The sequence below is a fragment of the Meriones unguiculatus genome, chromosome 14 (assembly GCF_030254825.1).
Source record: "Meriones unguiculatus strain TT.TT164.6M chromosome 14, Bangor_MerUng_6.1, whole genome shotgun sequence".
Taxonomy (NCBI): domain Eukaryota; kingdom Metazoa; phylum Chordata; class Mammalia; order Rodentia; family Muridae; genus Meriones; species Meriones unguiculatus.
In genome coordinates this window covers 55,849,205-55,873,400 of record NC_083361.1, presented here as the reverse complement: position 1 = coordinate 55,873,400, position 24,196 = coordinate 55,849,205, and the positions used below count along the sequence as shown (strand labels likewise).

The 24,196-nt window shown below is 35.2% G+C and overlaps 1 protein-coding gene across 10 annotated transcripts in view; it reads left to right on the top strand.

The window, feature by feature from the left end:
- Mef2a (myocyte enhancer factor 2A) overlaps positions 1 to 24,196 on the top strand; it is a 126,907-nt gene that overhangs the window by 14,539 nt on the left and 88,172 nt on the right. For 6 of the 10 annotated variants that reach the window (XM_060367308.1, XM_060367304.1, XM_060367309.1 and 3 more), the window contains exon 2: positions 9,700 to 9,747. The exons of 1 other annotated variant lie outside the window; for it this stretch is intronic. The gene's annotated coding sequence lies outside the window, so the exon portion shown is untranslated. Of the gene's footprint in view, positions 1 to 9,699; positions 9,768 to 24,196 lie in introns of all 10 variants that reach the window. 3 more of the 10 variants (XM_021651005.2, XM_060367306.1, XM_021651004.2) reach the window with 1 other exon arrangement.

Sequence of the window (24,196 nt, the reverse complement as noted above, 5' to 3'; positions counted from 1 at the left end):
TATCTGTATTCAGCTGAGAGCTCCCTGTGGTACTTTTTATTCTGATCTCAATCTTTTCTGTAGCCTTTTCTGAAAAGGTAACTACTCATGTTAATTCCTTGAAAATCAAGTTATTACTGTCCCTCCCCTTTTTTCTCAGTTTTATTGGTCTAGACCATTGTATGTTGCTTCCATTTTATAACGCAAATTAAAACCTTTTGTTGTTTAAGAGGTATTTACCTGTTTTTGAATGCTATTTAAATGTAATCAATATGTAATCCCATATACTGGTCATTGGAACTTCACTTAAAATCTTTGATTTCTTTTTCTAAGGTTTCCATAAGTATTAAGCAGGTATTCTGGCTATCTGCGCACTGAACAGGCATTCTTGTTAGATGTGTTCCCCATTTCTTCTGCAGTTTGAACACATCCTTTGTGGACTCTGTGGACATGTACTGCACAGTAGAATCCAGCTCTAGTGCTTACTTAGTACCAGATCCGAGTCTACTGGAAAAGGTACATCCTGGATTTATTTCTTATTGTTCATTTGGATGAACACTTGCCAAAATTAATAGTTTTATTGAACCCTTGACCAAACTTCTTTTATTTTGGCTGACATCTGAAGCTCTCCAAGGCAGTTTGTTTTGATTTTGTTCTCCCAACCTCATCTCCTTTCATGGGCTCTATTCTTTACCCCTTTCTGCTGCCCTAACTTATTTTTATAGTGTTGATTTATAATAGAAACATAAATGATATAGTTTTCTGCTACTAGGAGGTAGTGACTTAGGAAGGGTAAACTCTTTTAATTACCATGTTTTTTTGATAAATGTCATTGTAATTCTTAGACACAATGATGGATCACGGAGTGCAGGAAGGAGGGGTGTGCAGGTGATAGGGAATGTTTCATGAGATATTGATATTTGAGCTGGAAGGAAAGCCTTTTTTTTTTAATTAAACACATACAAAGGTATTTTGCATAGAAAGATTTTGAGTAAGAGAGTCAAAATTAGAATTCAGAGGTGTAGATAGTACACGTTTTGGTTAGAATGGAGGACTTTTCAGAAACAGTGCAAGGTAGAAAGAGCTTGAGACCAGATTGTAGGTATTCACACAGAGGCCTGCATATTGAGTATTGGATTTTGTTCTTACTGTGAGGAAATTAAATTGGAACTAGTGAGTCTTCTTTAACATGCTCATAATGAATAATGACACTAATGCTTGCCCTTTTATATTGGTAAAGCTTTGTTTATTAAAGAATTAGTGCTTAGGGCAACTTTTTACACAACATAGTTGAGGCTCTTTTCTTGTTTGATAGAAATAGATACATGTATTATGGAAGTAGAAGGCATAGGCAGGCTAATTATCTTTTTCTCCCTCTATTCTACTGTCTTCTTGATCTCTTTTCCTAGACCATATCTTATCATGCAGATCCTTTTCTTTTCTTAATTTTTTTAAAAAGCTTTTCAGAGTTGAATGGCTTTCATGATGTGTCACTTGTGGATCATGTGTGTTCTTTGTTGATAGCTCAAACTTCTTGAGTTTTAGGTGAAATATAGTATGTACTCCTGTGGGGCTGTCTAATCATTTGCATGTCATCTCCCAATGAGTTGGGCCACATTCATAGTTCTGGTATGCCTTGATGCCACAGATTAGACATTTCTCCAAGTTACCTGCCTCCTTCTACCCTCATCAGACTTCTTTCAATTTATTCATTTGATATGTTCCATTTTGTTTCAGTTGCATTTTCTGCATTCACTTTTGATGGCTATTTTGGTTGTTTCAAATTTGAGGCTGAATTATAAACAGAACCTGCACATTTGAATGAGCACAAGTCTTTATGCAGTTGTATGTTTTCATTTTCATGGGAAGATACCAACAAGTAGGATTTCTGGTCATACAACTGTTTCCAATGGACTTATGTGGTTTTAGCATCTCATCAGCAATGAGTTCAAGTTCTGGTTTTCCCATTATTTTCACCAACATGTATTGTCAGTATTTTAAGCTGAACTACTTTAATGAGTATATCTGTGCATCATGCTATATCTGAAAATTGCATGTCCTTAATGATTAATAATATTTAACATTTTTTATTTACTTATTGGCTTTATTCATGTCTTTGGGGAATGTCTCTTCAAACCCTTGGCCTATTTTAATTTGGTTTCTTTGTGTTTTTATGTAAGAAATCTTTATATTTTCATCATAGACTGGGTTTGGTACACACTTGTAATTCTAGAGCTTTGGAAGCAGAGGTAGGTGGATTGCCAATTCGAGGCAAGCTTGGGCCACATTGTGAGGCCCTGCAAGCCTCCTAACAAACAAGAAACAACAACAGTTCCCAACAAAAAGCTTTTTTTTTTTTTTTTTTTAAATTTCTCCGTTGTATTACAGATTTTTTGTTTTCATGATTTCTTTCAAAGAGCAGGTTTGGATTTTGGTTTACTTATCTTTGTCAGTGTTTTTATTCAGGGTACCTGGTTTTTGTACACTATCTGACAAACATGCCTTTTAGCAGAATTTAAAAAAAAATTTAAGGTGTGTGAAATATATATGCTTTTTCTTTACACACACACACACACACACACACACACATGCACATGTACGCTCTGGATGATTGGGCAGCTTTCAGGAGTTGGTTTTCTCTGTCTACCTTATGCTTCTCATTATTGGATTAACATTGTCAAGCTTCACAGTAAAGAGCCTTTACCTGTCAAGCCATCTCACTGGCCCCCTGAGTTAGTAGAGTTTTTGTCCTGTGTTAATTTTGGAAGTTTTATTGTCTACCTGTTATATATAAGCCTATTGTTCATTTGAGTCAATGTCAGTAAATGGCAATTAATGTTATTATTAGTCTCTTTGTCCCAGTATCATTTGTTGCTGAGATTTTTCTTTCCCTGGTACTTGTGTAGAAGATCAGATGAACCTGTGTGTGTGTGTGTGTCTGTTTGTCTTTCTACATTCACTATTTTCTACTGATTTGGGGTGTGGGTGTTTAATTACAAGAGTACGTTGTATTACATTGTCTTAGAGTCAGTCCTCCTTTCTTTGTTTATTTGTGAAATTGTTTTAGTGGCTGTGTTATTTTTAGCTCTGACCTAGTAACTGGCAAAAGCAACATAGAGGAGGAAGGATTTGTTTTGGCTCATGGTTTGTTGTCCGGTGGTATTGAAGGAGTGGTGGCAAGAGTGATTTTTAGCTATGGTGTTAAAAGAGTGTAAGGCTGCTTGCTCCCTTCTGGGGACATCAGGAAGGAGAGACAGGACTGGAAATGTGGCTATAAACCTCAGAGCCCAACCCCCAGATACCCACTTCCTCCTGTTAGGCCTTATTCAAATGTCCCACAACTATGTTTAAGACAGTGCCACCAACTGGGCACCAAATGTTCAAACATGTGAGCGTGTGGGGACATTCTGCATTTTAAACACGTGAGCCTTTGGGGGCATTCTGCGTTTAAACTGTAGCATGTATTATCAGCTTTGAACTGCCATGTCATTTGTTTTTGAAACAAGGCCACTTTTTTACCTTTGCTGGCCTTGAGCTCACAGAAATCCTCCTCCTTCTCCTGCCTCCCAAGTGCTGTGATTATAGGTGCATACCACTGTGCTTGGTACCATGCCAGTTTTTATTTTTATTTTTCTTAGAGACAGTGTTTCTCTGTGTAGCCCTGGCTGTCCTAGAACTTACTCTGTAGACCAGTCTGGCCTTGAACTCCCAGAGATTCACCTGCCTCTGCCTGCCGAGTACTAGGATTAAAGGCATGCGCCATCACCAAACCAACCATGTTAGTTTTTACAAGAATTTTTGTTGGGATTTTAATTGCAACTACATTGAATCTGTAGGTAATTTGGGGAGAATCTGTGTCATAACTGTTTTTAGTGTTCAGGTGAATGAACATGGCATCTCCATTTATTTTAGAACTTCCTTAGTCTCTTTTAGCATTTTTTAGTATTTACAATGTTAGTCTTAAACATGTGTTAAGTTTGTCTTTATGTTATGCTTTTGAGGCCAAAATAAATGACATTTAAAATTTTTTAAGTTTTGAGGCTGGAAAGATGGTTAAGAGTACACACTATAGTTGTGTTCCCAGCACCCATAATGGGTGGCTGATAGATGCCAGACACATACGTATAATTAAAAATAATAAAAAGAAATGTTAAACAATTTTAAATTTTATATTTGCTATTATTAATATATAAAAATGCAATTAGTTTTGGTCTTATGTCCTGCTGATACAAGATTTGTGTTTTAGTTTTAGCCATTTTATCTTTTACTATTCTCTGTATACATTGTCAGGTGTGCAGAGTAGCTATTTTACAGTCTGGTTGTGTTTTCTTTGCACTATTGCAGTGGTTAGGACCCCCACAAAATGGTGACTAGAAATGATGGGAGCAGACATCACTGCTTTGTTGCTAATCTTAAAGAGGGAAGTCCTTCTTATCCCATCAAGGATGGTAAGTTGTAGGTTTTCTGTAGGTGCCCTTTCTGGATTGATGAAGTTACCACTGTATCTCTAGTTTGCTGAGATTTTCACTCCTCCGCATTGTGAGTGGGCGTTTTGTTGTGAATACATAGCTTTTAATGAATTCACCAAAATTGAGTGAATGGATTTTTTTTTTTGACTACTGGACCAGCCTTGTGTCCTTGAGACAAACCTCACTTGTATTATGTTCCTTTGTCATATACTGATAGATTTGCCCTGATAGTTTTGTAATGAAACTTTGCATAAGTACACATCAGTAATATTAGTATATAGTTTTTTTTCTTGTGTTTCTTTGCTTCATTTTATAGAGAGTTATTTATATTGGTCTTCAATATATCAAAGAGCCATTTCCTAAGAGGAATTGTATAATAATGACATGAAATATTTAGATGTTTAAAGAATTAACTAATGAATTTACTGGGCCTATTTGGATCTGGAATTTTCTCTATTGTAAAGCCTTCTGATTATGATTTTAATTTTTTTTATTGGACTTGAGGTTAATATAGTTTGTTTGGTATTCAAGGAATTTTCTCTGCTTCATTTAAGTTGTCAAATTTATTGGCACTAAGTTGTCCTAGTATACTTTTCATGTTTGAAGAATTTGTAGCTATATGCTTTAAAAAAAAAACCAACAAAAACTAATAGTAATCTGTGCTTCTTAACTAATAGAGCTAGGAGTTATCAAAGAACCAGTCACCTTTATGTTATTCACTTGACATGTATTTGTCTTTTTTTTTTTTTACTCTAGCAGTTTCCACTGTTACCATTTTTTTTAGTTCTGCTTTAATATGTTGTTTTTCTTGTTTATAGCAATAATTTAGAATACTAATAGTAACTTTTGAAACATTAGCACACAGGAGTTGTAAATTTCTAAGTGTCTTTACTTTATAATCTGATAGTTTAGTTATCACTTAGTTCAGTATATTTTAAATTTTTCTTATGACTCTTTGACTTGTATATTTTTTAGAACTATGTATACTCATTTGGAAAATTTCAAGTGGCTTTATTATTAATCTTTATTTTAATTTTTAGTCAGAAAACATTTTCTGTGTGAGTTCAGTTCATATACATTTATAGTCCTGTACATATTTGTGTTGAATGTACCAAGAGAAATGCACATTTGATTTTTTTTAATGTAGTTGGTTGTAGTAGTCAGTTAATCAAAGTTGGTTTATAGTATTACTCATGGTTACATGTCTTTACATGGTTCAATGTCTTTAACCATGTCTCCTCTTGGTTGCATGTTTATAGTATTACTCATAGTTACATGTCTTTCTTGAGTGTTTGATCTACTAATTTACTGTTGTTAGGAGGTTTTGAATCTTGAAGTATAATTGTGATTTATCTACTTTTTGTTTGCTTCCTGTTGAAATTCTTTACTGGCTTCATAAACATTTGTAATTATTTTTTATTTCTGAAAAGTTGACACTGAGTATTATGAAATGTCAATTTATTTCTGGTAATAGTTTCTCTCCTGAAATTTCTTTTTCTAGTGGAAACCAGATGGATGACCTAATTAATTTTATTTCTGATACTCTGCTCTACCCTGTTGCAGGCTCACTCCTATTTAAGCCTCACTTTAGATGCTTGCTGCAAATTCCAGGTTGTGTGCTCTCTCTCCTGCCTCCTCCCTTTTTCTTTTCTTTCCTTCTCTCCCTCTCTCTCTATCTTTCTCTCTCTCTCTCTGTATATATATATATATATATATATATATATATATATATATATATATGGGTTTCCCTGTGTAACAGAGCTCTGATTGTCCAGGGACCTTGTAGACCAGGCTTGAACTCAAAGGGACCTTCCTGCCTCTGCCTCCCAAATGCTGGGATTAAAGGTGCGCACCACCATTCCCAGCTGTGGTCTCTATTGCTGAACGGCTGGCATGGGCTACCAGATTTGATTGCTTTGCTAGAGCAACCCGTAGAACTCAGGGGGTACTTTTTGTTTACCTGTTGTACATGTTGAATATTTTTTTTATCAAGTATTTCAGATCTTAGATTTTTAAAGATTTCATGATACTTGTGTGAATGTAAGGCAGTATCTTGGGGAATGAGATATCATTCTGAGCATAGAAGTCAGTTATGTTTGATATCTTATATACAATTTTACATAAATATCTACAGTATTTTGACTATACCCATATTATTAATTCAACCTGTTATCTGAGAATAGGTGTGGAATTTTCTGCTTCTGGAGTCCTATTAGTACCTAAAATGTCTGAGTTTTGAATATTTGAATTGGGTGCTAGTCTGTGAAGGGTGTTATGAAGACTGTTGCAGAAAGAACAGATCAAGGTATGTGGATAGCACAGGGAGCTCTGGACATGCTGTCCTCCAGACCCCCGTGTGTCTAGTGATCTATCCTTTGGGGTTTTAGAGGATTACATTACTTAGGTATGATTTAGTACATCTTTAGCTGTTTGGTGACTAACTTATCTTGAGCCTTTTACTACTCAAATGTTGGTAAAATGGGAGAAATCAAATTGTATTTTTATGATTATTTTAATCATGATTTGGTCTGTTTTAGGTGACTAGTCACCCCAAGTCATCTCATTATCACTCCAGAGATTCCAAGAAGTGAAGCTTTAGCCTGAGAGCCAGGAACAAAGAACAGACATCACGTATTTATTTCTTAGTATATTGTAGTCTCATTTCCAGTCATGTCATTAGCCTATATTGTCTTACATAGTTTAAATTTTTTCACTTGTTTATTCAGCTAGGGCATTGATTGAAGTGTGGTTATTACATGGCAATTGAAATGATCCTTGAATGTACATTTTGGTGTCACTACTTTACTAGTTGTTTGACTTTAGCAGTTGATTCTTTAGTATTTCATTTCCTCTTGAGGGTAAAAATAGGACACTAATGACTTTTTTGGCCTCTTTTTAGTTAGTAACACTTACTGTGTTGCAGTTGTTGTATTAGGCCTTGCAATTTCAACCCCTTCCCTCCAACAGCCCTTCTTTCCCTGTTGCTGTTTTCTTAAGGGTTTTCCATTAACCTACCATATTTATTCCTTATTTATCTTGCATTAAGCTCTTTTCCACTAGGATATAAGTTCTTCGAGGTGAGAAAAAAAATAGAGATTTATCTCTAGAACTTAGAAAATATGTGGAATACGTTAGAGTTCCATTAAACATATTCTGAATGTTTAGACTTGAATGTTGATACTGACTTGCCACTAAAGATATAAAAATGAGTGGTGTGCAAAGATCTTTAAAAAAATTCATGTATAGTATAATAGTAGAGATTTATACTTGCAAAATTTTAAAAACTTTTGCTCATTTGAATTTATGATAATTGTAAGGTTTTCTGGAATTGGTCTGACTGATGGTATCATTGAACCATATATTTATTTGATCCCTATACGAGACAAAGGGGAAGGTCATTTCCTGGAAGGGGTAAAAGTGTAAAGTTACAGAGCTTTGATAATGTAGGCAATGTTTGTAGTCCCAGTTATGGACAATATAGGTAAGTGGTCAGTAGAGGGAGATAGGGCTAGCAATTACAGAGGTGCAGGTTATTCTCAGCTAGTTGTGGCAGTGAGTTTTGGGGATTTAGTTAATTTTTTTTGTTGTTATTTATTTATTTATTTTGAGACAGGGTTTCTCTGTGCAGTTCTGGCTGTCTTGGAACTCACTTTGTAGGCTAGGCTGTCATCACATTCAGAGATCTTTCTGCCTCTGTCTCCCAAGTGCTAGGATTAAAGGCTTCTGCCATCACCGCCTGACTTTCAGTTAGATATTTCATGATAACTGTCTACAGTACTAAATTAAAATTTGAAGTTAGTTTTTGATAGTATGTTTCATTATAGATCATTGTAAAATCATTATAAAAACTTGATTTTTAATACTGCCTTTAGAAATTATTTGAGAAGTATGACTAAAACATGAATAATAGATTTTCTATAAAATTGAAGAGCAAATTTTTATATATGTACCATGATGTATTAAATTTTAGTCACTTACTTACCATAACAGAAGCTGCTAAACTTTTATCTCCACTGTGACACCCAAAGCAGACACTAAAAATAACTCTTTAGATGGTGGACCCATAGAAATATCACTCTAAGTTACTGGAATAAATTTGAGAAATCTTTTTTATTTTCTATATTTTAATATATTAGGTTAAAGGCCCAACTTTTCTTTAAAAAAAAAAAAAAAGAAAACAAGCTTCTCATTACCTTTGCTAGGAAAAAGAGGCTTCTTTGTGTGTCTTTTAATGTCTGAATGTTTGATTTAATTTGCAAATATAAAAACAGTACTTGGCAGTTTGTGTGCTTCCTTTAATGGATGTGTCTTTTTCATAATAGAAACAAAAATCATGAACTCACAACAATTAAAACTGCTGGATTAGATTCTTAACACTTGATTTCTTCAGAGACATGATCCATTTTCATTAGATGAAGTAGATTTACTTGGGGATTAGTTGAATTACCTAATATTTTAATATTAACACTACAGTGTTGATCCTGGTTTGTTGAGGTGTGAAGTGTGGTATGGTTTAACCATCTTTCCTTTTTCACTCAGATGCCTTGCTACTTTCTCCAGGTGCAAATGTCAGGACCAAGATGTTCTTCATGCACCTAAAAAAAAAAAACAAAAACAAAAACTGGGTGTTGTTTTTTTTTTTTTTCAGCTGAGCTGAATTACTGAAAGCAATATTTTCTATTCACTTCTGTCCGTATAGATCCTGTTTTTTTGTTTGTTTGTTTTTCCACTCTAGAAGTTTGCTGGTGAAAGTATAGGTATGCATCTTGTATTGAAACACAGACATTTTAGGATGATTCAGTCTTTGCCTCTAGTGTGTTTTCCTTTTAAAAACAAATACAACTATTCAGACTCCATTAAACTAGTTTGTTTTTTTTACACTGCAGTTAATGAGTTCAATAGGCTGTATATACAGTGCAGTTAGTATAAAGATGCCATATGATAGAGAATAAGAAAATAGGACTAGGAGCCAGTTTTGAATCACATGCTAGAGTTATTTCTGAGTATTTAAGCAATATTTCCTGAAAAAATGGGTGTGACATTAGACACACTTTATTGGCTGGCGTTTTATTAGCTAAATAAAACAAATGCCTTTTGCCAATTGAACTTTGCATCATTCAGCAAGTATTTTTGGAGCTATCTACAAGAATGGTATCAAGTATTAGAATTTTGTAATAACAATATGTCTGTTTAATTCTCTGAGAGTCAAGAATAATAACCTAGCTCCTTTCTTTATCCTTTTCTTTTTAAGGAATTGCATCTGTAGAAAAAGAACAAAGAAGAATTTTCTGCATCAAATGTAAGAGCAACTGATGTTTAGTAAGATATTTTTTCTTTTACCATGTTATAGAATGTAATCATAGTGAAACATTTCCTAAAAATTAAGTTATTTTTGTGACCTTGGATGGTAATAATTTTAGAGTTTATCTGAGGGATTAGTTTAGATCAATTTCAGAAATGTGTAAGACTTCACTGAAATGCATAATATTGAACATATTAAGTTTTCTTATTTTATCTGGCCTTTCTAAGATAACCTTAAATTTTTCAACTCATGTACTTCTGTGTAAAATGTTAATAATATATTTTTATTTGAAAATACAAGTTTTTATTAAACATTCCATTTTTCTGTGATAATAAGTAGAAAAAAAATAAAAACAAAATAAGGCTAAGGGACATGGATTAAATAATCTACGGGAAGATTTTCAAGTAAAAATTCAAAGGAATTTTAGCCATGCCTCAGAAGTGAACGTCAAAGAGAAAAAGAGAATACATCTTGGGCTTTTTAGAGGATTGATTATTTTATGTGGCTTTGAAGTTGTTGCCTTCATAAACTCAAATTTACAAAGGTATGGACTAAATTATTTTGATCATATCGGCCTAGGGAAGTACTTACTACTTAGTAAGCTAGTAAGATGTATAGTCCTCAGATATTTTCATCAGTAAAACCTCATCTGAATTTTTATTTAAGGTAGAAGAAACAAATTATGTTAATACTAGATTATTTAAAAGTAAGTAATTTTGAAATAGTAATGGATTAATAGGGTTTGTTCCCAACATTTACAGTAAAATCTTGGGGAAAGTATGTTAATTGTGGGCTTTTTTTTTTTTTTTTTCAAATTGTTTTTGTTTTTTATTTTCTTTGTCATTTCAAGAATACTTTTGCTGCTGGGCATAGTGACACACCTCAATTCTACCACTAGGGAAGCTGAGGCAAGAGGATCATAAGATCCTTGCCAGAATTGTCTACTTAATGAGACCCTGTCTTAAAGGGAATACTTTGCTGTTTAATAGTCCTAAGGTGTATGTGTTTTAAGTAATCCAATGGCAGAAAGAATTGATTTTTATGTTACAGGCATATCACTTTCTTCTGGCTGTACATTAATAATTTTTTTTTATAATCTGACTCCAGAACAACCCATTCTATGATAGTTGTTGGTCTAAGAAACAAGAGGAAGTGCTTGTTATTCCAACTGAAGCAAAGTGTCCTCCACTCTGAAAATTTCTTACATGCAGTGGGCTGATAATAAAGTCCAATTCTCATTTGAAACATAAACCCTATGTAATGGTCTGTAAGTCTTTGAATTTAAAATTTCCCATGTGTTGTGTTTCAAAATGGAGGAAGGTAGTCATTCTCTTGTCCATTTATCTTAGTGATTGATGGCTAAGAGTGTGACTTCTGCTGTTACAATTTGAGTCTTATTTCGGTTACAGTCAGTGGTCTGCTGCTTCCTCCATAAGGCTGGCTCACAGGGTAGAGGGTCTATTCACAGCCACATTTCTGGGATTTTTTTTTATGTGAATTAAGACTTGCTTAGGAGTTACTGAAATATTTATTAGATGGGAAATGTTTTAAAGATACATATGCAGACTTTAGAGCCTCAGATTAGGAATTTTCCTTCTAATTCTGTATAGAAAATAGAGGTTTTCATGGGGATTGTGTACAACAGTTTTAAAAATGGTTTCTTGCCTCATACCGTAGGACATTTTTGAACTGTCAGATTTATGTTTGCAATCACTTTTGAGTTCTTTTTGTATATAGTGTAAGATAAAGGTAATAGCTTGTTTCCTTGAATATGGTTACCGTATTTTTCTAGCAACTTTTAAGAAGACCATTTTCTCTTGTTGAATTATTTTGATGTTTTTGATAAAAATTAACACACTATTATCTATGGGCCTGTTCTGGATTTTGTTCTATTCTGTTGATTTGTTATTCTTATGATAATGCTGCACTATCTTGATTATTGTAGCTTTATAGTAACTATGGAAACAAGTAATATTAGCTGGGTATAGTGGCCTTTAATCTTTAGTACTCAGTAGGCAGAGGCAGGTGGATCTCTGTGAGTTTGAGGACAGCCTGGTCTATAGAATAAGTTCCAGGATAGCCAGGGCTACATAGTGAGACTCTGTCTCAAAAACAAGAAAACAGACAAACAACAACGACAAAACAATATTACTTCCCAGCTTTGCCATTTAATTTCAGAATCATTTGCTCTGCTCTGGTCCTTTCTATTTTTCTCTTTGTGGTTTAGTATTGGCTCATCAGTCACTACATAATGACTGATGGAATTTTGATTATGAGTGCTTTTACACTGTGGATCCATGATACTGAGTCTTCCAAATGGTATCTTTTTCTATTTAAGTCTTCTTTCAAGGTCTTTCTCAACAGTGTTTTGTAGTTTTCTTTTTCTTTTTTTAAATTAAATTTTTATTTTTTTAATATTAGTTACAGTTTATCCCAGCTGTATCCTGCTCCCCCATTCCCTCCCAATCCCACCCTCCATCCTTCATCTCCTCTCTGCCCCTTTCCAAGTCCACTGATAGGGGAGGTCCTCCTCCCCTTCCATCTGACCCTAGCTTATCAGGTACCTTCAGGACTGGCTGCAAAGTCCTCCTCTGTGGCCTAGCAGGGTTGCTCCTCTCTCAGGTGGGCAGGGGAGGGGGAGAGGGCAAAGAGCCAGCCATTGACTTCTTGTCAGAAATAGTCCCTGTTCCCCTTACTAGAGAACACACTTGGATACTGAGCTACCATGGGCTACATTCCAAGCAGTGGTTCTAGGTTATATCCATACATGGTCCTTGGTTGGAGATACAGTCTCACAAAAGACCCCTGTGCCCAGATATATTTGGTCCTTGTGGAGCTCCTGTCCTCTCCAGGTCATACTAACTTCCCCTTCTTTCATATGATTCCCTGTACTCTGCCGAAGGTTTGGTTATGAGTCTCAGTATCTGCTTTGATACACTGCTAGGTAGATTCTTTCAGAGGCCCTCAGTGGTAGGCTCCTGTCCTGTTACTTGTTTTCTCCTACATCCAATGTCCATCCCATTTGTCTTTCTAAGTGAGGGTTGATCATCTTACCCAGGGTCCTCTTTCTTGTTTATCTTCTTTAGCTATACAAATTTCAGTATGTTTATCCTATCTTATAGGTCTAGTACTCACAAAAACTCAAGTGTTTTGTGGTTTTCAATGCAAAGGCCTGATACCTAGTTATTTCAGTTATTTAATCTTTTTTAAAATGTTAGTGTTAGTTTATAACAGTTTGTTGCTAATAACACAGAAGAACACTTGACACCTATGTAAGATTTTGTAATTTGTCCTTCTGTAAACTTGGTGCTATTAGATGTTTTAGATTCCTTCAGATATTCTGTGTAGATCATCCTTTATATGGTAAAGGTTATTGTTCTCTCCCTTTAATTTGTTTGTTTCTTTTTGCGTTTTTTATTTTGTTGACTAACCAGTGCAGTGTTGACTAGAGATGGTGAGAACTAACATTCTTCTCTTATTTCTGACCATAGGTAGAACACCTTCAGCCCTTTTACCAGCTCCTGTTGATCATTCCTTACTTATCGTGAATGGGTGGTAGAGTTTTGTTAGCTGTTTTGTTTGTTTGGTTTGGTTTTTAATTTATTGAGCTATTTTTGTCTTTTTGAATGTCTCAGTGTGTTTGTAGGTACATTAATATTAGAACATTGAAACCACTAAACATGAGTTTTTGAGGTAATTCCTTTTATTTTTGTATATTACTGGATTGATTTTTAAAATTTGTTAACATTTTTCTTTTGTGTTTATTGAGTTCTAATTTTATTCTTTTCATATATTACATCCTGACCGCAGTTCAGTTGCCCCTCCCAGTTTCTCCCCCCAGATTTTATCTTTTTTGTTGTTGTTTTCTTTTCTTTCTTTCTTTTTTTTTTTTATATTTGAGACAGGGTTTTTCTGTAACTCTGAGTGTCCTGTAGCTAGCTCTGTCAACCAGGCTGGCCTTGAACTCAGAGATTCCCCCTCCCTCTGCCTCCTGGGTGTCGTGACTAAAACTGTATGCTGCTACCAGCTGGCTTCTTTTGTGTTTATAAAAGACCTTGGCTGGTAGAGATTTTTTTTTTTAAGTTTTTTTTTTTTAAAGGTGTATGTGTGGTTGTGTATGCCTGTGTACCTAATCAGAGTCCAGAAAAGGCCATCAGCTGGCCTCCTTCGTCAGTTTCTATCTATTCATTTGAGGCAGGGTCTCTTCCCCTGATCCTGTGGCTCCCTTGAGAAGGCAGCAAGCTTCCTCAAAATCCTACTTATTACTTTGTGATGGCTAGGCTCACTCCATAGGTGCTGGGTTTTGAACACGAGTCCTCATGATTCAGAGCATGTACTTAGCCGCTGAGCCATCCCCCCAGCTCCTATTCTATATTTTTGTATCAGGTTAGTGCAGGTCTTATTTTCTTTCTGGAAATGTTTGTGAAAAATTCAACCCCCCTTCTTTATTAAAAGAAAGTTGGCGTTTAGAAAAGAGTATTTATTTATAGTGCTGGGGATTAAACCTAGCCCCTTGCTCATGTTAGACAGCTGCTCTACCAGCCACCTCTCCAGCATATGAAAAGGTTTTAATTTAGGGTTAAGAATAGGCATTGAAAAGGAGAGAGTAGGCTTGTGTGTGAACATACATTTAATCTTGAGTTTCTTTGTTTTCAGATTTTTCCTTCTGTTGTCTGTTTATTTACATTGAATTATAAGATATAAAAATTTGCATTGTGGAGTTTTCTGTCTATTTTCTAAATATTTACTTAAATTTCCAGATATTTTCTTTTACAGGGCTCTAATTTAATTCTGTTGTGTTCCAAGAACATGCACTGTAAGACATCCTTTTTTTTTTTTTTTTTAAGTTTTTGACATTTATGAGAAGGCATAGAAAATGGACTGCGGCGGTGAATGTTTTAACGTGTGCTAAGAACAATGTTTGAGTAGAAACTTCTAAAAGTGATAATTAGGTCAAATTACTTGAGTGTTTTTTTTTTTTTAACACTTCAAGTATTCATCCTGACATTTTGATTGATTAGTGATTGAATAAAATAAATGGATATGTTTCTCTTTCACTTCTTGATTCATGTATTTTGAAGCTCTGTTTTTGGGTGTGTATGCCTATTTAGTGTTTTATGCCTTTTATGAGGAATTTGGGTTTGTTTTTTTTTTTTTGCCATAAAATACCCTTCTTTATCTCTGTAATAGGTTATGAAACAGTTACAGAAATACTTTGTGTAGTTCCTAATAGAAAGCCTGTTATTCTTATTTATGTATGCAACTTTAGCATTTTCTTTGGCAGTTTCTAAGACTTTTGTCTTCAAAGAAGTATTTCTTTTTATCTTATGTGTTTGAGTGTTTTACCTGTAGACATGTAAGTACACTGCTTGTGTGCCTGGTGCTGAGGCAGATGGGAAGAGGATACCAAGTCCCTGGAACTGAGTTATGCATGATCATAAACTGCCTTGTGGGTATTGGAAACCAAATCCAACCCAGGTATAAGAACATTTAGCACTCTTAACACTTGCCAGCCATGCTCCAGCCTCTTGCCAGGTGTGGTGGCACACACCTGTAATCCCAGATCTCAGGAGCCTGAGGCAGGAAGATTACTGTTTTTGAGGTCAGCTTGAAGTACAGTTAGTTTTAAGCATACCTAGGCTATACAGTGAGACCATGTCTCAAAAGGGTTGGGGTAGGACTATTACTGGGTTTTAGTAATTTGATTATGTTGTATCTTGGATGTTTTTCTTTGAGATGATTTTGCTTAGCTTTTGTTTTTTTTTTTTAATTAAATGTAGAAATGTTTTGGCTACTATTTCTTAAATACTCCATTTGTCCTAGTCTTTTCACTGTAATTTCAAATGTATTTGAATTGTCTTCATTGCTACTGAAACCACCACTCATCTGTTTTCTTTTTTTCTGTGATTTATTTGAATGGCAAATATGATTCTGAGATCACTGGCCCCCCATAGCATATCATATAGCTACCATCCAAAATGTTTTTTAAAAGTTATTATTATAGTTATTTTTTCTTCAGAGTTTTACTTCTGTTTCTCCCGTTTTTTTAAATTAATTAATTAATTAACTTTACAGCCTCCATTTTCCTCCTCCCTTATTCCTCATCAGGTTGCATCAGGTCTGAGCATATCCTCTTCCCCTGTGGCCTATCAAGGCAGCCCCATCAAGGGGGAGTGATAAAAGCAGGCATCAGAGTCCATGACAGAGTTAGCCCCTACTTTCCTTACTAGGGAACCCACATGAATCCTGAGTGCCCATCTGTTGCATCTATGTAGGGGTCCTAGGTCCAGTCCATGCATGGTCCTTGGTTGTTACTTGAAGCTACACAAACCCGTCTGGGCCCTGGTTAGTTGGCTCTGTTGGTCTCCTTGTGGAGTTCCTGTCCCCTCTAGGTCTTTATATCCTTCCCCCCACCTTTCTACAAGACTATCTACACTTCGCCTATTGTTTGGTTGTTTCAATCTTTCTTTTTTTCTTTTCTTTTTTATCTGTATGCATGTGAATGCTCATGTGTGTTCACATGTACGTATGTGTGGAGAGGCCATTGGTCCATCTTGGGTATCATTTATTATGGGCCATTCATTCACTTTGTTTTTCATTGGGACTTTGGCTCACCCATTAGGCTAGGCTGACTATCTACCAAGCTTGTTTCTGTTTCCTCTGTGCTGGGATTATTAATATGATCACTGTGCTAGTCCTTTTATTTGGGTGCTGAGGATCAAGGTCAGGTCCTCATGCTTACAAAATAAGCACTTTACCAACTCCTGAGTCTGTATCTTTTCAAGGATACTAAATTTCTCTTTAATCATCTTTTTAAAAAATTGTGTAGGAGAATGGGGCTTCTGTGTGATTATATTTTTGGGTGTGTTTGTCCTTGTGTGTGCCTGTATAGGGGCCAAAGGTTGACATCAGTAGCCCTCTTCTATTTTTCTCTACCTTATTTTTTAAGGTTGTGTTTCTTTGAACCCACAGCTTGCTCTTCCGACTAGACTGGCTGGCTCGCAAGTCTCTGGACTCTGCTTGTTATTGTTTCCACAGCACCGAGGTTACAGATGTGTGCTGCTATGCCCAGCTTTCATGTATGTGTTGTGGATCTGTGCTCAAGTCCTCATTTTTGCATAGCAAGCACTTTACCCACAAAGCTGCCTCCCTGCTCTTAATTGTTGTTGTGATGGCTTCATCTGTTCATCTTTCTAAGTTGGTGATTTCTGAGTTTCTGTATTGATTGACTGTTCTTTTCTTGCTGCTTTTTGTTTTCTACATTTCGTTCAGATGTACTATCTTAACGGTTTGACATTTTTGTTTGGAGGATTATGATATCAGCTGAATCAGAAGTTTTTAAGCATTTGCAGTGATTAATTCCATACAAATAACAAAACTAGGTTAAGCAAAAAGGAATCAAAAGCCTAGAAAGGGATCCATGTATATATAGACACTTTCTTTAGGACAGAAATTATGATGACAGGGTAAAGAATTATTCAGAACTAATGATGACATAATTGGTGAGTTGTTAGGGAAAAGAAGTACTTTATTTTTTTTATTTTCCTTAATGTAGAAAACAGACTGTGTATTTTCAAACAAAAGGCAAAACTATAAAACAGAAGTTCCTATAGGAGAATATGGAGATAATTTTTGGGTAGTAAATCTTTCATATATTCTCCTTCACCCCCATTCCCACCCCCTCCCCCATAGCTAGTCTTGTAAATGTTAGGCCAAGTACTTCAGCACTGAACTTGATCCCTGGTCCTTTTTGCCTTTCTTATTTTCAGGCATTGTTTTCCTACGTTTGCTATGCTGCTCTATGGACTATCTATGTAGTCCACATAGATAATGAACTTGTAATCTTTGTGCCTCAGTCTCCCAAATATCCCTATACTACCAAGCCCAGCTGTAGGCAAAGATTTCTTTAAAGGAAATTAAAACTGTTAATATAAAAATATTAGTAAACTTTGCAAACTTTCATTTTTGACTACTGTATATTAACTAAACCTAATAGGTTTCATAGTATTTTCATACACATATATAGTATGTTTTGATAATATCCATCCATTACCCTGTCTTGTCCCCTCCTGCTGAATTTCTTTCTTTTCCATTTATCCTCTATCTATCTATCTATCTATCTATCTATCTATCTATCTATCTATCTATCTATCTATCTATCTGTGACCCAGTGGCTTTCACTAGGTTTACTTATAGGACCATGGGTGGGAAGTTTATTTACAGGAGCATGGGGACCTTGCCTCCCCAGCAATCATAACTGCCAATAGCTCCTCAGGGAGGGGTAAGCCACATGAGCCCCTTCCTCTTGTTACTGTTTACTGCTTATTAACCCTTAGGGAGGGGTGGAGCCTCATGACTCCTACTCTGCATGATAGGTTCAGCAGGTAATCACGGCTGCTGTGCATATAAGAGTATAATGGTTATGTCATGCCTGCAAGACGGTGTTCTACAGCACACTATCAGATCCTCCAACTTTCACATTCTTTCTCCTCCCTCTTCAGGGTGTTCTTTCAGATTTGGAATGGATGGTATAGATGTATTTCTTCCTGAAGATTTGTAATCATTTATTTTCAGCACTATGACCTATTTTGAGTCTTAGTATTTGCCACTGCCCACTGCACAAACAAGCCTTTCTAACTAAAACTGACAACAGCATTGATCTGTAATTATTTGGAAGGCAATTTGATTAAACAAGTCTTGTTTTAGATAACTAAGAATAGACGGTCAAACTGGAGGAGAGATTTTTAATTTAGCAGACAAAAGGGGCAGGTCTGAAGAAGACTCAGTACTTCCGTCATTCATGGACTGTCCAGTATGAGAGAAAGAGAGACTTGGAAAAGTATTTTATAAAGTAAATCTAAATATTTAAGAACCATGCAGAGAGATGTTAGTCTGTTACTAATCGAGGAAGTACCACACACAGGCTCTGCGATAACTCCAGTAGAATGACTCAAATATAAGTGATTGGTAATACATGTTTAGAAAGGAAGCTTAGTTATGGGAACTTACTAAATACTGAGGTACTGTCTGTTACTACCAAAATAATCAGGAAGATGATCTTTTGAGGTAAAGGGGGACTTGATTATTGAGAAAGGTACTGATGTATTAGAAATGCTGATGCTCTTAAATTTTAATCTTTGAGCTATGTACTTTTGTTTCCACTTTTGTTTCCTTTCTGTGTGTTATAACTTGTGATAAAAAATGAAAAATACACCACACTTTGTTTAAAGACATTATATATTAAATACCTGATATATACCAATTTCAGGTTGTGTTGCATGCACACCTTATTAGTTGTTTTTATCACTGAACAACTGCTAGAGACAGACACATCCTTAGGGAGGAGAGATTTATTTTGGCTCATGGTTTTAGGGAATACCATGTAATGACATGGTAATGTAATGACATAAGTCCAATGTAATGACATAAGACAAGGTGGCTGAACTGCTTCTTTGTGTTGGTAGGATGAAACAACAGCCAAAACTAGACCAGAACCAGAACTCTGCCATAAATGTTCAAAGACTCTTCCAGTGCTCTTTTCCACCATGCAGCTTTACCTCTTAAAGGTTCCGTGGATCTTCAAACAGTTCCACCAGCTGGAAGACAAAGCCTGTGGGGAGACATTTTAGATCCAAACTGTAATACCTACCTGTATTACTATATTCTTCGAAATACTTTCTAAAGGAAATCTTTTGGTTCTAAGTATAATACCGAAACAAAAGTTTGCATTCACACACAGGTTTCACTGATGATACAAAACTAAAGTTATAATGTTTGAATCATAATATAGATAACTCATACATATATTATTTGAATTATGATGTAAAGAACATAGATTCTTCTTAGAAATGATGATTTCTCTTTAGGTAGAATTAAATTTTTGGAAGAAACTTTTCTCTAGAAATTATACTTTCCTGAGGAGTATTTGGGATGGCCATCAGTATCTGTATTAACAAACGAGTATTACTTTTAAGAGCAAGTTGGTGGTAAGGATGAGAATTTTCGTTTCTGAACTTTCCTGTATGTGTGTTATATTTCTCCTGTATGCCCACATGAAGGCTACACATTACTCTTTGTTAGGTGTAATTTGGGGATGAAAAGCTATGTGTAGATGGGCTTTAGTTTAAGGACACTTTAAATGTTCTGCTTTCTAATAATTTGAATAGCATTTTGCCTTTTTTTTTTTTTTTATGTACCTTAGGTTTTCTCATGGTTATCCTTAGTTCTCATACTTCCCTGTAAGAGTCTGGACTCTGTTCCTGTGTCACTTTGTAGAAATGAATTAGGGATAGTAAAAGAAATGAAGTGAGTCACTAGCAATCATGGACTGTTCATTGTTGTTTCTAGAAATTGTTTTGTAGCCTGTTCTGATAAAGTCATACCTTTTTAGTCATGATTAATCATTTCTGAGTTTTAAATAACTATTTTGTGTTTTAAGAAAGCATATGTAAAGTCTGCACTGTAGAGTTAAATGGAGTGAATATTTACATAAACTTCCGATTGTCTAGCAAATTCAAGATGCTTCATTAGCTAGTACTTACAGCCAGTACATTTTTAGGGAATGGGGCTCTGTACTCCCTAATATTTAAAAATGATGTGTTATTTCTTTAACAGATTTCTTTATAGTCCATTACTTAATATTTTTACCTTTAAGCTCCTGTAACTTTTCAGTATTTCTTTAAATATCTCTAACCATAAAACTTAGAATTGAAACATATAACAGTATGGAACCTGTTTTTAGAGATTTAGAAATTAAAATATAAAGATGCTATGTTTTAACCAACTAAGAATGCTCTTATTTGTGACCTAACCAAACGTGTTTTTTACTTTGATACATTGAATCTTTAACCTAAAACTTAAGAAATAAATACTTATAAAAAGTGATATTTTGGTATATTGATTTTAGGCAAAGGGACCAAGACTGAACACTTCCCATGTTCTAAGTTTTTTTTTTTAACAAATAGCTGGTTTGGAGATGTCATAGCTAGGTCATAGACTGAACAGGTTCTCCTGATTACAAATGGATACTGCCCTGTGTGGGGTTCAGTGCTTGGAGCAGAGGATAAATTAGACTAATGAGACTTAGTTTCATTTTCCTATGCCTGATGTAGCCAGCATTTTTTTCACAGTAGCCTTGAGTCATTATGATTTCTTTAATAGTGTGTGAATTGTTTTGAAGACAGGAGTATTTAAAAGGAGAGATCCCCCTCCCCCAATCATCACTAATGAAAAAGCATCCTTATTTCAGTGTTTTATATAATATTTTCTTTTATTGATCTTATTTCTTGAATTTATAGTATTTTTTTCATTTCTTTTTTATTTTTGAATGAATTTATAGTATATTTAAAAATTCTGTTGTAAAATTAACTGTTTGCAGGATGTGCCTTACCTTTTTGTCTTTTTTTTTTTTTCTTTGCTTCTTTTTTGGTGAAAGTGAAAAAGTCATTATTTTTAAAGCACATATGAATTCTATTAAAAGTACAGTTTTGTGGACTGGCGAGATGACTCAGCGATTAAGAGCACTGACTGCCCTTTTAGAGGACCCAGGTTCAGATCCCAGCACTCACATGGCAGTTCACAGCTGTCTGTAACTCCAAGATCTGACACACTCACACAGATATACATGCATACAAAACAGCAATGCACATAAAAATGAAAATAAGTAATTAAAAAACATTTATTAAAAATATAAAAATAGTTTTGTGTTTTCCTTGTGTTGTGAAGTACTGCTTGATAGTACCATTATATCCATTCAACAAACTTTATTTTCAGTGTGTAATCATTCTCATTTAACTGTAATTTATAGAATGGAATACTTACTCATTGTTCATTAAACAACTTTTCATAGTTTTAATTTAGAACTTGAATTTCTGCCTGGGCTTAATGATAAATAGTAGTGGAAACACTTTTTATTAAATAGAATTGGAAGATAGTCTTTAAGAGTAAAGAACCATTGGTTTTGTTATATATTACAATATGATAAGTGTATCTGAGTATTTTTTTTGTAAAGGACAAAGGATATCTCCTCTCTCCCTTTATGGAATGCAGTTTCATTCTCTTGTATAGAAGTTGGGATTAAAATGATCTGGTGTTGTTTGATTCTGAACATCAGAGTAGATTGTTTCTGCCTTTCTAGTTTGTAGTGCAGATGGTCTCTAATGTCTTAGTCTTTTAAAAGAAACTTTACAGTACCTACTTAACTTTTAAGAATGAAAAACCTGGCTGAGTGTTTAAATTACATGATTAAAGTCACTAAAACCAACTAGACGGTGGTGGTGCACACCTTTAATCTCAGCGCTTGGGAGGCAGAGGCAGGTGGCCCTCTGAGTTCAAGGTCAGCCTGGTCTACAAAGTGATGGCTATGCAGAGACACTGTCTCGAAAAAGACAAAACCAGTTATTCTCAAGTGGGTTCAGTTAATATCTATATCTATGTAAAGATATAGAGGGTACAAATATTTTTATGAGTGAAAAAATACAGTAAAATGTTACAAATTGGTCAACCTAGGTAATAGTTTTGCATTACTTTTCTATACTGTTCTTGAAACTTTTTAATGTATTTAAAATTATTTTTAAATATACAGCTAAAAGTTACAATGAAAAAATTCAAAAATCATTTTTAAGGGCTAGCGAGGAATCTCAGTGATTAAGAGCATATACCTACTACTCTTGTAGAAGACCTTGGTTCTATTCCCAGCACCTAAAATGGTCAGCCCAACTGTGTAACTCCACTTCCAGGGAATCATCTTCTAGTTTTGATGGATACTTTGCACACACATGTAAAAACCCACATACCGACACACATACACAAAAATAAATCTTCAAAAACATCATTTCAAAATTAAGCTTGAAATGCTGCTTTTGGGTTAAATATAGTGGGGGCCTCTGGGTTGTTTGTTCAAAGTGCATGGTACCCTGAGCCTCAGTTGCTTACCTTCTACCTCTGCGGGAAAACCAAGAATAACAGCAGTAGCCTGTAGTCTTTCCAGGAGTCTTGAACAACCGGACCGCCAACTAAAAAGAGGGCTTTTCATGCCTTGTGTTGGGTGGGGTTTTTGGTAGTCTTTAGCTCTTGGTGGGGGCAGGGAACATTGTCAGTCCAGATGAGAAAATTTCATTTCAACTATGTATATGTATTTGTTATAACGTGTTATATGTTTATAGGTAAATGCTTAATTTAGTTAAATAGTTAATAGCATGATTTAAGACTTTTTCAGACTTTACCTTCTTTCTGTAGCCCTCTTTTTTTAATTTTATTTTTTATTTATTTTTTAATTAATTATACTTTATTCACTTTGTATCCCTGTTGTAGGAGTTATTGATATTTACTATCATTTTATCTTCTTGTAATGCTGCTGTTAATCCTCAGCAGCTGTATAACCAAATCACCACACAGAGACAGGGTTATTAGTTAACCTAGAACACAATGCTGGGCAATATTTACACCCTCCTAAACCTCCAAGCCCTCAGTTTCCTAACATTTAGATTTCCCACATTATACTTGCTTTTTGTGAAATCTTAGTTCTGGTTTATGCTCCATGTCCTCCAAGCTCACCTCCCGCTCTGCTCCTCCTGCACTCCTCTCCTGGAGCTCCTCCTCCTTCTCACCCCTTCCTGTTCTCTAGCTCCTCCCCTCTTTCCTGTCCTCTGGCTCCTCCCATTGCACAACATTGTATCTAGTTGCTTTATTTGTGTCCTGTTTACACAAGAGTTGAGACAGGATGCTTATAGTGAGTATCACAATGCAGTATCCAGATTGAAACCAAAGAGTTGGGGGTGGGGAAATCAGCATTTGAATTAACAAGGGTAAGGCATATACATTTAAAAGAACATTATACCAACATATCCCCTTGAATATGTATCCCACTTTCCCTTACTCTTGTATCTAAACAGAAACCTGTGTTTTCCCCATTTTCTGCATCCCTGTATTTCCCTTATTCTTGCCCTCCTTACCCCCAGTGGTTCATTTTTACTTTCCTGATTTCTGCAATTACTTCGTACTATGTATCTACCTCTGAAAATGTGAAAATTTGGAGTTAGGAGCCTCAGATGAGAGAGAATGAATGATATTTGTCTACTTTGATCTTTTCTGGTTCCATCCATTTACCTGCAGAGTTCATCATTTCCTTTTTCTTTACTGCTGAATTGTATTCAGTAGTGTATTATCCATTTGTCAGTTGTTTCCATCTCTTAGCTATTGTGAATAGAACAACAGTGAACATGGCTGAGTAAGTATCTGTGGAGTAGGAACGCAAGTCCTTTGGGCATATGCCACAGAGTGGTTTGGATAGGTTATATGGTAGATTTGTTTTTCACTTTCTGAGAGTTTTCAACGCTGATTTTCAAATGGCTGTAATAGAGTGCAATCCCACCAACAGTAAATGAGGGTTCCTTAATCCCCATGTCTCCTCCATCATTTGTTGTGGTTGTTTTTCTCATCTTTGCCA